The sequence below is a fragment of the Ursus maritimus genome, unplaced genomic scaffold, assembly GCF_017311325.1.
Source record: "Ursus maritimus isolate PB19 unplaced genomic scaffold, ASM1731132v1 scaffold_19, whole genome shotgun sequence".
NCBI classification, from domain to species: Eukaryota; Metazoa; Chordata; class Mammalia; order Carnivora; family Ursidae; genus Ursus; species Ursus maritimus.
The window spans coordinates 11,669,299-11,687,195 of NW_024424341.1; the positions used below are offsets into that span (position 1 = coordinate 11,669,299).

A 17,897-nucleotide genomic window follows, 5' to 3' on the forward strand; every position below is an offset into this window, starting at 1 on the left:
GGGCAGCACCTTCTCAGGGTCACTTCCCAGGGACCCTCTTACTTGTGGAGGAATTTCAGAGCCTTTTGCCGTAAGCAGATCCAGTCACAGGAAGGCAGTGATTTTCCTCAGCTCAGAAAAGGAGTTAGTCTTTTACTTTAGAATTTCTATTTCTTTTGAGACTATGTTCTCTGGCTGGCTTGGAATACATGCTTGGGTTTTGTTGTTGTTGTTGTTGTTTTTTAGCCTGTTTCTAACTGTGTTTGGGATGTCTCTGGGCTTTCCCCTTTGTGGACTGAAAGTAAGTGACCGTATTTTTGTTCAAATATAGAGAATTCCTTTTCAGGTAAATTAGATCATCGTTGACCAGAGTAAAAACTCTTCCTTACTAACGTCTTTTTTAGAAAGTAAGGTGCAATAACATTTTGCTTATAAAAAAAAAAAGAACAATTGTTTTAAAAGCACTGTGCTAACGGTGCTCTCCAAAGTCAGACATTCCTGCCTCCCACCAACTGCCTGTAAGATCTGGCCTTTCGCTGCTGCTCAGGGTGGTCAGAGAGCAAGAGGAGGACAGATTGGGGAGGCAAGTGGCTTTCAGGGTAAACCCCACCGCATAAAATCTCGTTACTGGAAACGCGCTTTGTGTTTAAGATGGTGAATGGTTAAGGGACTCACGAAAATATCTTAAATTGTCTCCGTTAAACATGTAGCATCCTTAGAGGTCAGGCAGAGCTGAAACTTGAACAGCTGTACAACAAGCATCTGAGATTGTTTTTAATTGTGTCCCCTTTCTCTAACAGCAGTCATTCTTGTTTATATTGTCAAGAACCTTTCCACCGAGCACAAGCGCACCATACTTGAAGGTCAAATGCTTAACCCTTCCGCATGGTTACAATGAAAACGGACCCTTTTGTTTCCATGAATGTATACCCCAGCCGCCTATACGGGGAGAATGGGGGCCTCACGCGTTCACCGAGCTGAAGTAACTTATTGTCAAAGTGCCACAAAGAGAGCATATTTTTGTTTCCACGCAACAGTTGCTCGGCCTTTCTTTGCCTGTGCTGCACCCAGCCACAAGACAGTATGCCCATTTATCAACAGGCAGAAATTTTGGGTACCATTTTGTTCCTTTGACCTGTGTTACTTTTTACTGACCCGACCAAATTGCTTAAAAATTTTCCCCTTTCTGCTGTCAGTGTTTAAAGCCGCTTAATGTGTCTGAAGTGATCCCCCTCCCTTTCTTTTTAACACTTTACATTCCTGTTTTACCCCAGCACCTGTTACTGTAGTGAACCATGAAATCACAAATGTTCTGCAGCTCCCAGCGGCCGATAATACTTTCTTAAATAGAAATAGAGGATCTCCCGACTCTGGGGCGGGGTGTGGAGGTGGGCAGGCAGTGCAGTGCGCAGGCGGTCATGGGCCCACGTCCATTTATTTGTGGGGGCCAGCCACGAAAGTATGTGGGTGTCTTTATCTGTGTGTCAGGCAAGAAATATTTCTTTCTCTGCTCCTTAAGAGTTAACTAAAACTAAAGGGGGCCGGCGCGGCAAAACATTAAATATGAGCCTCCAACATGAAGGCTTCTTTGTTACTGAAACAAAAATACCACAGCAGGTGGTTGACTTGAACACAGGAGGGAGGAGGAGGCTCAGTTGTTGCCCATTTTTCTAACCCTTTCAGGATACCCATTGTCTAAACCCCAAAGTTAAAGTGTCCCCTGCTCCGTCTCATGGAGACAGTTCCAGCATGAAAGGCCCGTGCCCATCACCGGTTTTTCTACAACGGTTTAATCTCGGGGTCTGGAATGTATAACCACTGAACGAGGCAGGAGAGACAATTATCTCTAGAAGATGAGCCAGTAATATCTGCTTATCAAAGCATAAAACTGTTCAGACTGCAGCAAGTTAGAGTTCGTCAGGATTTCGTGCCAACAGACGTAGTATTGTTGCGGGTCTTTAACGGTATCACTCAAAGCAGAAACGTGGCTTCTTTTGCCCCTGGGGCCCCCAGAGCAACTTTGTGGTGACCACACTACCTGCTTAAAGCCGAGGTTAAACTCTGCACAGTCTGTACCCCCACAGTGTTACACTGGGGGTATGGCTTTTAAAAGGGATCCATAATGGGAGCTGGACTCCTTGCTTTCTTTCCCTTAAAAAAGAATGAAATATCGTTAGGACTCTAGAACTCGGAGCACCCTAAGCGGGCGGCGATAAAGGACAAAGACAGAGCGCGGGCCGATTCCACCACTGCTCCCGCTGACGGGCGCCAAGTGGCCCATTCACGTGCCATGTCCCTCTGTGTTCTTGTTGAGCAATCCCACTTGTTTGTTTTAGTCCAAATCGCAGTTGGAATAATTTTAGCAAATGAATGCAGTGGTGTGATAATTCTGTTTTATAAATTCCTGAGAAGTCTGGAGCTGAAAATCTCGTTTCCATGAACTCCAGCCACAGATTCTGATAAATGTATAGATGCTCCTTCGATTGCGTTCTTACACTAATTGCTCACGTGAACGTTGAATATATTCCCAACTAGGAAGAAGCTACCCTTCTGCTTAAGCCACGCTTCTTTGTCTAATGACGACTGCTTGTCAGTGGCACGAATCATATCCACAGAATAGCATCTGCCAACCTAGAGGACTTCTGTAACCTCCGGGATGACACTAGCATTCAGAAGTAGTGTTTCTGTCTGCCGCTCAGATTCCTTGCGTATGTGATAGTCCTAAATGTGAGAAAGGCCAAACACAGCTCCCGAAGGAGACTATCATTTTCCCCCTTGATCTGGGGCATTATAGCTCGGAAAGAGCTGAGGTGTCTGGAGCGGATCTAGGTGGAAAGACAGTTTGGTAGATCTGAGGCTCATCAGCCATTTGGTGGTTGTCTTGTGTATTCCAAAAATGGTGCCGTTCCCTGTGACCTCGGCTCCTCTGTCCGTGCGTCCCTGGGGCGGGACTCCAGACAGTGAGAGAGCGAGCCAACTGTTTCTCCACAGGTAGAGACCATCTCTGAACCCTGGTCTGTTACTGAAATTATCCTCAAGAACTTAGCATCATTTACTCCAATTCTGCTGACCCCGCCTCCTCTGTTGTCCACGGGCAGTGAGCTCCGGGGTCAGTTATTAACCACTTGCAGGGAAAGTTTGCTGAGGATTCAGTGAGCTGCTGTGTCCCCGGCTCCCAGAAAGTGCTCTATGTGTGATTAGTCATTCTGTAGTTGAGCGGGTAAAGGAGTGACCTCGGTCAGACTGCCTCGATTTGAATCCTGGCCCTACCACTTACCGGCTGTGTGATTTCAGGCAAGTTACGTAATATCTTTGGGCCTTGATCTTCTTATCTATACACTGAGATAATAGTAAAGCCTATTTCGGTAAATTATTATGAAGATTTAGTGAGGAATACGTGGAAAGTGAACAGCAGGGCTTGGCACATGACATGTTCAGTAGGTGATACTCTTTTCTCAATTGTTATTGGTATTAATACGTTTCTGGTTATATTGTTTCAGCCACTGTAAAGCATTTTCCTTTTTGTAGTTCTTATTAATACACTAGTAATACGTACTTACATTGCTGACTTAATAGGCACGTAGGTAGGTCCTGAATTCTTATTTGAGAACTCTGTCCCAAAGTTGTGCGTGTGCCTGTGTGTGTGTCTGTGTGTGTGCATCTGTTTGTTTGTCTCCTCTGAGTAGATACGTGCTAGGGAGCAAGTCACGCTGGCGTTGAAGACTTTGTAGACAGTTGTGTTTACAGAGAGCGTCCTAGGCAGGGACTGCATTTGTCTTAAGTAGATGTTATCAGAGGACAAGTGCAGCAACACCGCTCATGTGATTTTCCCTGAATTATCTTTCCCTGCCAGATTGTTACTTCATTGACAGTTTTAATAGTCACATTGTCAATAGCGTGAGCGGCTTCGTTATCGTGAGGCTTACCTCTGACCTCAGGAATCTTAAGAAAAATAAGATGTTTTTTAAGTGGGCAGATGTATGTGGTGAAATGTATTAGTTCTGTCTTTGGTCTTGCAGATCCTCATTTTAGTTTTCGTTTCCTTCAAATGAGAGAAGAGTACTTAGCCAGATGAGTGTTAAGTGGGAAGGTGAACAGGACAGTCGAGTAGAGTAACTGCTTTGTAAATGACTTGTGTAAATCAAAATCAATTCTGAGAGCTATGTGGAATTCAGCAGTTGTTCTCTGCAACCCCCTTGGTTGCCCTCGCCCTGTGTCTATATTTTATTTCCCTACTTGGATTGTGAGCACCTAGTGGCCAGGTACCATGACCTTGGGGACGTCCGCCAGATAGCAGAGACTCAAATAGTTGACTTACTCCATGGGAATTATGTCTTTAGTAATTCTGCCCTGTGACTTGAGCTTAGACACGCTGGCCCTGGAGTTAGAACCCCGGATTGCTAGTCACAGCTCAACAACTACACTAACTGTGATTTTTTTTTTTTAAAGATTTTATTTATTTATTCGACAGAGATAGAGACAGCCAGCGAGAGAGGGAACACAAGCAGGGGGAGTGGGAGAGGAAGAAGCAGGCTCATAGCGGAAGAGCCTGATGTGGGGCTCGATCCCATAACGCCGGGATCACGCCCTGAGCCGAAGGCAGACGCTTAACCGCTGTGCCACCCAGGCGCCCCTACACTAACTGTGATTTTGAACGAGTCGTTTAGTTTAGCTGAGCCTCAGCTTCCTCACGTGCAGTAATGTGGATAATAACGTTTGCTCTACGTAACTCATGTAGTTTTTATGAGGATTCAATGAGATAACATTCACGAAGGGACTTTATGCAACATAAGTCGGCTTACACGTATGTTCCCTTCGGTCACTGGAGTCGGATGCTGGGGTTAGATTTGGCTCTGTTGCTGACTAATGGTGGAAGATTTGGCAAGTCGTTTAATCTTTCTGCCTCTTAGGCTTTTCATCTGCAAAATAGAAATGATGATGCCTTTCTCTCATAGACTTCATGTTAGGATTCAGTGATACTGTGCGTGTGAGCAGCCCCTAGCATGTGTAAGCACCGGGTAATGTTAGCTGCCATCGCCTGTCCCCACCACCAACAGCAGCCAAGGGATCCATGCTAAAAGAGACTAACGTCTTTGCTATAGATACACGGTTAACATGAACGGCGGGGAAGGGAGAAACAAAGACCTAGGTTACTACGAAGACAAGGATCAGCGTTAGTGCCTTGACTGTGGCCCTAAGTGGGAGTCAACTCTAACGTTGCTAACGCTTACTGGGGCCTTACCGTGTGTCAGGCACTGTTCTAAGGACCTGGTGTTAGAAATTGAATCCTCTGTACCCTCCAAAGTAGATGCTAGAAATACCCTCATTTTATAGATGAGATTACTGAGGTAGAGAGAGGGTAAGTAACTTGCTCACGGCCAACTCTAAGCCACTAAGGGATTGGGACTCCAGAGCCTGTGTTTGTCCTCCCTGTGGTAAAACCCGCAAAGACAGGAGAGACCTACAATTTTCTCTTCATCACAGGCGGGGTTAGGAAGCCTCATCAGCTTTGCTTGACTCTGAGTTTTGTACTGCTGGTTCCCAGCTCAGATGCAGTGTTTTGTTTAGTGGGCAGAATGGTTGTGTGTGTGTGTGTGTGTGTGTGTGTGTGTGTGTGTGTGTGTAAATTTCCCCACATTCTCAAACCCTACATCTACATTTCTCTCCAACTCTGTACCCCTGTTTGATAAATGTCCCCAAAGCATTGCCAGCACCACACGTCTAGAACTGACCTCTTCCCTCGTGGCTTTGGGGGTTATTTACTCTCTCGGTGCCGCCGTCTCTTCACGTTTAAAATAAAGGTGCCTCATGTATGGTGACTTGGATCAGATGAGATGATGTGGTTAAATGCTTGTTGTGACACCGAGCGTGTAGTAGGCACTAAATAATGTACCTTTTTGCTGCTCCTGCCACTGTGAGGAGAGCAGTTCTCTAGACCTGGGGGCTGGGGCAGGAGAAGGGTCCCGGCTGGGCATTCTGGCCTCACTCTCGCGGGCAGTTAAAGTTTCCACCAGGGCTTTGGTTTGGATGTTACTGAAAGAGGGGGTGGACAGAAGGGGGGGGGGGACAGATATATACAAAAGAGTGAATTATAACAAAGAGCCTTTTCTGCTTCAGTTCTTGTGTAGAAAACATATGTTCAGTGATGCAGGCAGCAGTTGGGTGAAAGACACACTGTAGGGCCGCAGACAAAAGGCCCGCACTCTTCCTGCATTCACAATGTTTCCAAACATATTCACTTGTCTCACTTGTTAGGGACTGGGCTGTCAGCTGGATCCTCTTGCAAGTGTGATTTCTTTTTCCCCGTTCCCTTTCAAAGGCCTCCCCTCCCCTTCCTCTCTCCCCCAATGTTTTACACTTCATATAATCCAGTGTGCATGACAGACCCCTTCAGCCTTTGTGCTACTGCTGTTTGGGGGAAGGGGAGAGCTGATCTGATGGAGATCTTGGGTCACTTTTCACTTGCCCAAGGATGGGAAGCCGCTAAGCCACTTTTAGGCCAAACATCACCAGTGGATCAATTATGGAGTGCTGGGTGTAGCTAGCCATTCTTCACCTCCAATTAACAGTTAGGCCAACGACCAGATTAACCCAGAGAGATTCTTAGAAGCAGTGGCTGGGACTCGGGGGCCATGTGTATGTTGTGGCGGGGTTGGGAGAATTGTTGCTTTTTTATTTGTGGAGTGAATAGTTTCTGATGAAAAGACAGATAAGACAAGGCACTGCTGAATTGGGAAGTAATTGGGAAGAAGCCGGCTGTCATTCTCGTGTTCATTATGTGAGATGTATGCAGATGTCCATACCTAATTCGGGATCCAGGGAGTATCGCTGTGTGCCGTGTCTATAGTTTGAACCTTTTAATTTCTTTATCGAAGCGAGGCAGCGAAGGTTGGGGTTTGTTTCCATGGATGAGATTTCAGGAAGATACTTTCATGGGTATTTCTTTTCGGTATCTCTAGGTATATATTACATAGAATACTTTTACGTATAATCTGTTAGAGCTTCTAGTGCAGTGAGCAGGCAGCTAGACATGTGAAGATTTCGCATGCTTGCGCCTCTGCCCCCGAAGTGTATTACTCTTGGGCATTTCAGCTCCCTGAACTCAGTTTTCCCATCTGTAAGATGGGATTTACATTACCATCATACCCCATGGAGCATCCCATAAGTAAAACAGTAGATACTATCACACAATGGTGGGTGAGAACACTTGCTTGTCTTTGTGGAAATCTTGCAGTGTGTCTTCTTTGCTACATTACTGAGTCAATTTCAATGCCTTTGTTTCTTTTTTTTTTTTTTTGGAGCCTCTTGCTCATGCCCTCTGTTTCATGATATTGTTCACTGGCCGAGTTGCTCATGCTGGAAAGTACCAGCATGTTCCGAGGAAGGAGAGGCGGCGGGGAGGCAGAGAAATTCTCGTTGGCTTAGAGCTCTAAATGGGCAGTAGAAGCAATTACACTCCTGCTGATGAATAGGCGGTCAAGTGGGATTTCTGTGTGTGGTGTCTTCTGGTGGAAGGGTAATTTCACCACCTAAAAATCCTCAGACATAAAACATTGTATAAATATTTTCTCATGAAAAGTGCCAACGAAGTCATCCCCTTGCCAGCACACCTCCAACCGGACAGAGGAGACTACCAATGATGGTATTACAGTTTTTAGTGCTGTCATTTGAAAATCCTGGAAAGGAAAACGTCACAGAAATGTATATGCATTTCCTCTCCACCTGAAAATAACAGTCTGCAAAGATTTTCATAATGGACAGAGCTAATAGACTGCAGGTCGGGACAGAACTGCACCTGAGGTTGGCACCTTACCGTAACTCTTGCCCGGCTTGGAGTGTCACCCACAGCCAACAGTAGGGCATCTGGAAAATACTTTGATATTTTTTTCCCACATCGAATGGATTCATTTCACAGAGTGATGGGAAAGCGAGGGGGGCGGGGAGGGTGATAAGAGTGTATTTATGAGACTTTCCCCCAGTGTATAGCTTTCGTTGTCTTCTGGTTTTTGAAGAAAGCTAGTGCTTCAGAAGCCAGAACGACTTTTGGGCTCTCTTGGTAAGAATAATTACGCCATTTCTTCCACCTCCGTGTGAATCAGCTTTATGATAGAGACTGCGTGCAGTAGTGACCACAAGTAGACTCTATGGAAGCAAATGAATCTATTAGGCTACTTGGAAAACAGGGGGGGAAAGAACAATGATTTTGTAAACTCCATAAAGGTCAAAAAAAGGCTTTCAGTAAGTATGCAGAGACTAGAAATCAAATCCCATTTCCTATCATAAGAAGCCCGTTGTTTTAGCCACAGTAGTTAATGTACTGTATGTGAAAGATTTAAGACTAGTTGGAAAGCTTTGCTTCTGTTTTATTAGGCTGCTATTGAAAAGCCAACAGCATAACTTCGACTAGGTGCTTTGAGATTTCTTAATGGGCTGTCAGGGGCAAGACACCAGGGCTGTGCTATACTAGCTCTTTCCTGTACATTAAAACAACAGGGGCCAAGCGATCACATACAGAAGTATGAATTACTTGATGCTTTCTCTGTTCCATATGGCCAGCCATGTCTTTGGCAATTAATCATGTACAAAATCAGTCGAGTGCTCTCTGAAGCATTGAAGTCAACATTTAGTTGTACCTGTGCCAGTGGGGGCAGTGGGGTTGTGAGCGCAAAATAGCAGGATGAGGGCTGCTGGCGCCAGGGCCCAAGCAGCTGGCTTCTATAAACAACACTTTTTTTCCCCCTCTCCACCTTTCTCTCTCTCTCTCTCTCTCTCTCTCTCTTTCCTTCCTTCTTTCCTTCTCCTTTCTTTTTTCCTTCCTCTTTTTTTCTTCCTTCCCTTCCTCCTTCCCTCCCTCCCTCCCTTTCTTTCTCTTTTTTTCCTTCCTTGACAAATACATGGACGGTTTTTCCGCCATCATCTGAAACACCAGCGTTGCCAACTGGAGCTCTGAGGTCCAGCTTCCATTCACTGTCCCAGCACGCCACCCTTCCCTCCAGCAGCCCGGGCATTCCAGCGGTCACCACCACGACTGACCTGAGAGTTCATGCAGTACTGGGCTGGCTGCTATGGTTCCGGCACTTCATGAGACGCACAAGCTGTAGTGATTTCTGTGTTGGTACGAGGAGAAAAATGGGAGGTCCTATGAAAGTGCTTTGGGGGGAAAAACTCAGTAATTATTCAGATTCATGATATATGTATATATATATATACATATATATATATATATATATATATATATATATACATATTTTAAATGGAATCCATATCTTCTGGGATCTTTTTTTTCCCCAATTTTTTTTTACACGTAATGCTGCTGATGACAGATCTCCAACATTCACTGAGCATTTTGTACATGCCAAGCATTGTGCAAAGTGCTTTCAAAGTGGATTATCTCACATAATCATCACAAGGGTAGTTGGTGCTATTACAGACACCCCTTCTGAAATCTTTTTTCTTTTTTTAAAGATTTATTTATTTGAGAGAGAGAGAGAGAGAACACCCATTCACATGAACAGGGGTGAAGGGCATAGAGACAGGGGCAGAGGGAAAATCCCAAGAAGACTCCCCACTGAGTATGGAGCCCAACATGGGGCTAGACAGATGAGGAAACTGACCAAGGGGGCATTTTCCCAGCATCCTTGATTACTCTCCGAGAGCTCCCTTAGTTCAATAGCACATGACGGGAAAAGGCTGAAGTATGGCTTACTAGTACATTTTTGAGGCTCATTTGGTAAAAACTGCTGAAATATTCCTTCAAATCAAGTGGGTCTTTGAGATGAACTGAACCAAGTGGATTTGTAGGTGGGACTAAACTAAAAGGCTGCTGTGGGGCAGCCTCTGGGAGACTTCTGCCTTTGTGCTTTCTGTTCGAGACAGTCTAGCTCCTCTCCTCTCCTTGCTGAGCCCGCCATGAAGGGCAGAGGTGGGGAGGGGCGGGATGGAGACAGCAGCCTGAAGTAGTCCAGTAAACGTGGCAGCCAGCGGTGACTTGGTGTTATCTCTCAGCCGAGGTCATCCAGGATGTGTCTTCTCAAATTCAGGAAACAGGGGAAAGAAAGTTTTAACATTGTGTAAACATTAGCACCCCCAAAACCCTCCTGCTCCCGGAGAGGGAGATAAAGTCGGCAAAAAGGCTGAGAGGTGTGTTTATTTGTTCTGCCGGCCTGTGGATCCCAGCATGCTGGAGATCTTCGGGGGTGCCCAGTCCAGTTTAGCAAATGTGAAGGCATCACTCAGCACTGAGCTCCGGAGGCCTCACAAAAGAACCATCTTAAACTGACAATCAGTAAATGAAGAAGACCTGAGATCGACCTTTCTTTGATGGGACTAAGGCTATCTCAGTGGGTTCTGTGCCTTTCTTCTTTAAAAAAAAAAAAAGGAAAAGGAAAGAAAGAAAGGAAAAAAAAAGTGTTCCTGGACTTTTGAAGAGGGGAGCCCTGGTTGGGTTTTTGACAGCCCGTGGCAGTGTTGATGTGAGGAAATAGCTTTCCCAGCTGATAACATCTTAAACCAAGTTTCTTCACAAGTTGAACCTTTAGCCCTCTTTATCAGTCCGAGCATATCTTTGTAATTTGTGTGTGCAGAGGGGAAATACAGCCCTAACGTGAGGCCACTCTGTGTATAAAAAGTGTTCGGCGGGGCATTTTCCCCATAATGACGGTACTGCTTTTTTGGCGCTGGCGAGGATGGGGAGATGGGAAGGTGGGAAAAGCATGCAGTTCTGGCATCCTGGTGTTTATATGGCTTTGAGATTGGAAAAACAGCAGCAGATTTTTTTTTTTTTAATGAACTAAAGTAGAGGGATTACCAGCCACGTTTGTGGAATGCCTCCTGTTTCCATGCATTTCCTTAGGCAGAGTTCTCTGATTTGTAAGAAGGATGGATTAAATCAGAGTTTCAGAAGTTGTTACCCCATATCAGAAAGGAACCAAAAGAATTAAAGACTTCTGTCGAATTATTAGTAAGAAGTAGAGGCTGTAATTTTCCTTTTAAAGCTCAGCGTGATTCCTGTCCAAAAACCTTGTATGCTACAAATTCTGTGTATTGCACGTCTGTCCATATGTGCTTTCCTCATGGTATCCCAGAATTAGGACATACTGACAGTTACTGAATGTACAAATACATCCACCAAGAATTAGGTGAATTGCTCAGTTTTAATTGAATAAATTCAGAATTGGGAGACTTTTTCCAAAGTTTGAGACTTTAAAAAAAAATTTTTTTTTAAGATTTATTTATTTACTTGAGAGAGAGAGAATGAACGGGAGGGGCAGAGGGAGAGAGAATCTCAATCAGACTTCCCACTGAGTGCAGAGCCCGATGCGGGGCTGGATCCGTGACCCTGAGTTCACGACTTCAGCCCAAACCAAGAGTCGGCCACTCAACCAACTGCGCCACCCAGGCACCCCAAATTCGAGGCTTCTTAGAACCTTAGAGTTTTGGTTTTTCTTTTTTCATTCCCAATCAACCTCTCTCCTTTCCTCCCTTCCTCCCTCCTTCCTTGTCCTCTCTGGTTGTGGATTTTTTACTTTGGTTTTATGCATAAGATTTTGAGCCAGAAGAAGCTGAAAACACTGAGGAATTCTTAGAGGTCCTTAGGATGCTATGGGTTGCCAGAGTCCAAAGTAGTTGTTTGTGTGTTTCTGTGTTTTTGCAGTGGAGAAAATGAGACTTCTTGGCTTATTAGGAGGGTCTGGAAAGATTACATGGGATCCCAGTGTAGTAAAACTTTCAGATATACTTTTATAGAAACATCCTTCCAGATATGTATTGCCCTTCTTCGTGGTCACCTGGGGATTGCATAGCCTTATTTTTCATGATGCTGTTGTTTAAAAATGGTTTCCACAATGTTTTTCTTAGAATTCTCATCAGGTACGGTTTGCATCCAGCCAGAGCTTGTCTCACGTACTGTCTTTGATCTCGAATAGTACTCTGCGGCTTGAGTGTTCATCTTATTTACCAGACATGTTCCAGCATGTCATTTGCTTTCATTTATTCAACAGGCATCTCTCCGGAGTCTGTTTTCGTGACACGGTGCCAAAGTAGGCACCTTGGAGGGTATCGGGAGGAAATGGGTGGGGCCCTATCTGCTCTAATAAAGCTCCCGCTCTGGAGGAGGAAGCATCCAGTGAGTAAATAAGAGCAACGGAATGTGGCATGGTTTGTGAGATGTTCAGCAGCGCCACGTAAGGAGGGGTGACCAGCTCCATGCAATTTGGCGGAAGGATTCGGTTCATGGAGAACTTCATAGAGGAGGTGTTATTTGAGGTGTTTCTTGAAGAATTAGTAGTTTCTGGCCAGTTATACAGCAAGTACATGCATCGTGTAGGACAGCCGTGTATTTTCAGGGAACTGACATTGGTTCTAAATGGAACAGACGATGGTAGGAGATAAAATTTGAGAAGTGACCAGGACCTGTATTAAGAAGAGGTGTTGTTATTTTGGTCAGGTTAAGAATTCCGGCTTCTAAAAAAATTAAGGTGTTTTGTTTTGTTTTTTTTTGTTTTGTTTTGTTTTGTTTTTGGCCTCACAAATGACAATAAGTGAGGCATATATGAACATATGAAAAGAGTTGCTTTGGTTTAGGTGAGGTTTTGGAGGCTGAAGCTCCTTGTTGCCTTTGACCCTGAGATAACCCTCTTGGAGGAGGAACATTCGTGAGGGGGGTGAGATGGATGCACGGAGGCTAGTTTGGACGCAAGTGCATGGTCCAGACGATAACGGGCCTGAACTCAGCCGGTGGCAGCAGGGAAAAAACAAGTTTGAGTCATATTGAACAGGATTTAAAGTTTAGGTACTGGGAGTGCAGGGAAAGGAAAGAGAGGCCAATAGGATGAGCCCTAGCCATCTGGATTGAGCGATGGAGTTGACAGTGGTATCATTCACCCTTCTAGGGAAATACAGGAGAAGGAGCAGGTCGATGAAGAGGGAAGCGATGGGATGCTTCGAAGAAGCAACAGTGGTTCAGACGTGGACAAGCTGAGGTTGAGACTCCATGTTTGTAGGTTATATTTAAGGAGAGATAGGCAGTCATGGGCTATATGGGGCCAGAGCTTGGCAGAGATGATCTGCTCAAAGTCATCAGTCTATAGGGGCACCTTAAAGCCACTGAAGGGGAGGTCACCCACAAGAGAGCGAACAGAAGATATCGCATGAGAACCAAGGGTCTTGCCCTGGGCCAACAACAGCTGAGGAACCCACAGAGGAGATGAGGAAGGTCAGGACACGTATTGTGTGGTAGCCTAAGAGAGAAAGGTGTCAAGTAAGACCAGGACTGGCTCTAAAAAGAAAACCCACCATCAGAGGGTAAAGATTTTCTGCCACTAGGTCTGAGATATAAAAGAATATGCCTCTGGCTCTTGGTAGAGGCTTCTTCTGATTGTGATTGTTCAGTGGTTGCCTGATTTCCTTTTCTTGTGTTTCATGGAAAGTCATAGACACTTGCAGGAATGTTTTTGTTAAAACAGTACAACCTAGCATGAGACTGATTCGTGAGTTTGAAACACTGCTAATCATAGTGGCGTATGTCTGGGCACCTCCTCCTCACAAGAACCCACGGAGAGGCTCTGGGGTCATCTCCATTTTGCAGTTGGGAGAAAGGCCCACAGCTAGGAGGTGGCAGCCAGGATCTGAAACAGCTAGCAGTCTTAAGAATATTCTTAGTCTTGGGGCACCTGGGTTGCTCAGTCGGTTGAACGTCACACTCTTGGTTTAGGCTCAGGTCATGATTTCTGGATCATGGGTTTGAGTCCCGTGCGGGGCTCTGCGCTCAGCGAGGAATCTGCTTCTCTCCTTCTCCCTCTCCTTCCGCCCCTCCCCTCCCTCTCGTTCTCAAAATAAATAAATAAATAAATAAATAAATAAATAAATAAATAATAAATAAGTCTTTAAAAAAAAAGAAAAGACTATTCTTAGTCTTTTCCTGATAGTCCAGCGTTTTCATCAATTTCTGTTGAAAAAGTTACTAATGAAATGAAATCTAACCCCCAGAGCATGATTTCTAAACCCCTGGTTTATGCCCTCTATTTGAGGGGAGGAGAGGGAGAATGTGTTTGCAGTAACAGGACACTGTTTAAAAATTGGTACTTGTTTGAAGACAGTTCTGTGTTACTACTGATGGGAAAATGGGCTATTATCATTTCCTGCATAAAGTCAACTCTTGAGGAGCCAACACTAGTATGAGGAGAAAAATATCACTATTAATTCTTGTCAAAAGAACGCTCTTTGACACTCTGAAATTAACTTTTGTGCAATGACTTCACTGTAAATTTTATGAAATACTGTATTTTAGGGTCTGTATGCTCAATCTAAATTCACCCATCCTTTTCTAATATCTTGAAAAGATTCTTTTTGATAACAGAATTTGTTTCATAATCTAGATATAGTTCTCTCTATTTTTACTAACTACTTATTCAGATGTATTTGTATGTACATTGGCTTTCTACATTCTTTGTTGTCCTAAAAATGTGATGAAATGAATTTTAACAATTAAATTTTATAAGATTTTCATATGATAAAATCGACTTTTTGGGACATACAGTTCTACGAGTTTTAGCATATGTATAAACTCACGTAACCACCACCACAGTGGGGATACAGAATAGTTCCATCATTCCCAAAACTCCCTTATGTTGCCTTTCTGTAACAAACCCTCACCCATCCTGATCCCTGGCAACCCCTAATTTGTCCTCTGTCCCTGTAATTTGCTGTTTCCAGAATGTTAAGTAAATGGAATCACTCAGTGTTTCATCCTTGGAGACTGGCCTCTTTCACTCAGTATAATGACTTTGAGATTCAGACAAATGGCTGCATCTTTCAATTGCTTGTCCTTTTTTACTGCTGAGCAGTATTCCTTTGTATGGTTGTACCCCAGTGTGTTTATCCCTTTACCCTTTGTAGGGCATTGAGATTGTTTCCAGTTTGGGGCAGTTATGAATAAAGCTACTGTGAACATTTTTGTGCTGGTTTTTGTGTGCACATAAGCTTCTGTTTCTTTAGCTAAATCCCTAGAAATGGGATTGGTGGGTCCTATGTTAAGTGTGTATGTAACTTTGTAAGAAACTGCCAAACTGCTCACCACAAAGGCAGTGTTTTGCATTCCCACCAGCAATGTGTAAACTTTCAAAAATTTGGATGCTATTTTAAATGCTCCTGGGTTGAGGTTGGCAAATTGTGTTTCAGAGTTTCTTGGGGTTTTGAAGAGATGCCCCATGACAAAGGGAGCCATTAGGTCCTCCCTAGCAGCTTCAAAGAGAGATGCTCCAATTTTGTTTTGTTTTATATATTGAGTTCCATGTAAGAATACATTTGGGGAAAAAAGAAGTTTATCTGTAAAGTGTTGGAAAACTATCGTAGTAAGGTTTTCCACTTGGGATGTGGACCATGGGTGCTAGGCAGGGGGACAGTAGGTGGCGCTCCAGGACTCTGCAGATAATGGGGACCACACTGTGAGAAAGTGGACTCCCTCTTCAGCTCCTCTTCAGTCCACATCTTCGTGTCAAGGAGGTCTTCGTGTCTTTAACATTCACCAAAACTTGTTAACGGCCTCATTTACAATGACAGAGTAGGCTTCTGTGCCAGAGCCTTCAGCAAGCAACGTCTGTCTAGAATGAAATAAACGTATAGCTTTGTTTTTAATATATTATTTTTGTAGTTATCTTTTTATTTATGACAGGTACCACTGGTTTTTGAGTTTTCTTTGGAAGCAAAATTATTTTACACTTTAAAATGTGGTCATTTGAAATAAAAAAATCAAATATTTGCATATCTAACACAGAAACGTGGCAAGAATTTTAAGACTGCTAGAATGACTGAAGTTTGGGGGACTCTGCACTGGGGGGACTATTTATTTAAATAGAACTCAGAGTGGGTCCTTTCGTCAAGTGGAGAGAGCTCCTTGGTAAAGCACATAACTCTTAGTTTATTTTATGAGTTTATAAGTTTATCTAATAGTAAAATCTTAAAAGACAGTCTTCTCTTGCTCTTAGTTTTTGCCGTACTTGTTTTTCAAGTTCCTTCTTTATTTACTGATTGGACAAATATTTATTAAAAATCATTAGGCAAGCACTGGGGTGCAGTAGTAAAGTAAGCAGATGGGATCCCTAACATTGTGAAACTTACTTTCTTAAATCCTTTCTCCTTCCCCTCTCAGAGGCTGATCAGGGAAAACAAGGGCCTCTGGATAAAATTTAAATGATGTAAGAGGTAAAGAAGAGATAAATGACTTTTTTTTTAAAGTTATTTTAATACAGTCACAAGGAGAATTAATTTTATGCATGTCCTTAGAATTATCTAGATGTGTACTTTGTCTTCTATTTGAAACGTTTTGCTTATTATTTTGGTAAAATGTGTACCTACAGACATAGTGATAAACTACATGGCTTTTTGAGGTTCCTTCCACCTTTTAAGTATTTGAGGTAGACTATCACAGACAAGGAGCGGTGCTGTTGTCACAATACCCACTGATGCCAGGACCTCTCTGAAATTAGACATCTTTTGCATTAGAGGTCACCAGTGAGCCGCTGCCTGAGTTCTGTTCAGTCGCTGGCGTTTCTTGTTTGGCCACGTGGTATTTTGAAAGTTTAAAAAAAAAAAAATGAGTTTCCAACGTGTAAAAGTCAGGATCTTTCACGTAAAAAAATCAAAACAGATTTCTTGTTTATTTTGAAAATTCCCAAATCTGGCACCACTGAGACAGCTTTTCTGAATAGCAGAGTTGCACAGAGCCTGTGCCCTCATCAGGTCATCTTGCTTAACTCATTCACTGTTACCTGTCTGTCTCTGGTGGGTATTTGCATTTGCAACTCCTGCTTTAGCCACTTGGAACCTGGGCTTCATGGGGGAGAAGCACCTAGAGAAAATGAGCATTCCTCCCTGTGCTGAAGGACTAAAAATGTCACTGCCCTCGAAACTCGGAGTGTCCAACTGGGTATATCGCCTAGTCTAGTAGATGTAATTCTGGACCCAGGAGACAGAGATCAGAGGCAAAGGATCAGAGATCCTTTTCTGGACTAGTGCTAGTCACGTTATCTTGAATCCTTTAACAAGGGCGATACTATTTCCTATCTTATCTTTCTGTGTCAGTTAGGGGTTTTGATTGTAAGCAACAGAAACAGATTCTGGTGAATTTGAACAAAATGGAACTTGAGTCAAAGGATATTGGATAACTCAACAGTATCAAAAGAAGAAGAATGATCTCTACTCAGAAAATTCAGGAAACCAGGAATACTTTGAGGACCATGGGTGGTAGGGACTCAGGAAATTGATAAATGGCCTCTAACTTTTTTCCCTTTCTTTGTCATTCTTCTTAAGTGTCTCAAGTCCTGGAAAAGAGAATCAGGTTGGCCTGGCCCACATCCTTCGTGGGAGAGAGCGGGACACTTTGTTTAGTTGGCAGTCTCTCTAAGACTGCATACAATAAAAGACTTCCCTAAGAGAAGGTTTGATGTTGTTACAGGAAAGGGGGATGGGGTCTGGATGGAAGGCAGCCAGACAACAAGTGTTCACTACACCTCTTCTCAAGGCTGTCATGGAAGGCATTCAGAATACATTGCAAAATGCCATAGAGAAGTAAGGAAGTAGTATTTCAAGTTACATGAGGACAAAATTGTGAGTGTGCTCTTTAAGTGAATGAAAGCATTGGCATCAGTCCGATAAGGACCAGTACGAAGAAAGTAACAGGTTCGCTCCTTTTAGCATTTGCTTTGGGTATAACATCTCCAAAGAAGCCACACCAACTTTAAATGAAAAACATGTCTAAATTCTCAAGATTTCGATTCCAGTTGTATGAAGATAAATACGTGTGATGAAAAGTTCCATGATTAAAACTTGAAAGGCATTTCCTCAGTCACATTTCAAATGCCAATGGAATACTCTATATTGTTTTCTTAATTGTTTCTTAAAATGTTACATGAATTTGCACG

General features: G+C 43.5%; 1 protein-coding gene across 4 annotated transcripts in view; it reads left to right on the forward strand.

Moving 5' to 3' along the window:
• The window catches only part of FTO (FTO alpha-ketoglutarate dependent dioxygenase), a 414,727-nt gene that overhangs the window by 192,257 nt on the left and 204,573 nt on the right, over positions 1 to 17,897 (forward strand). The window lies entirely within an intron of this gene.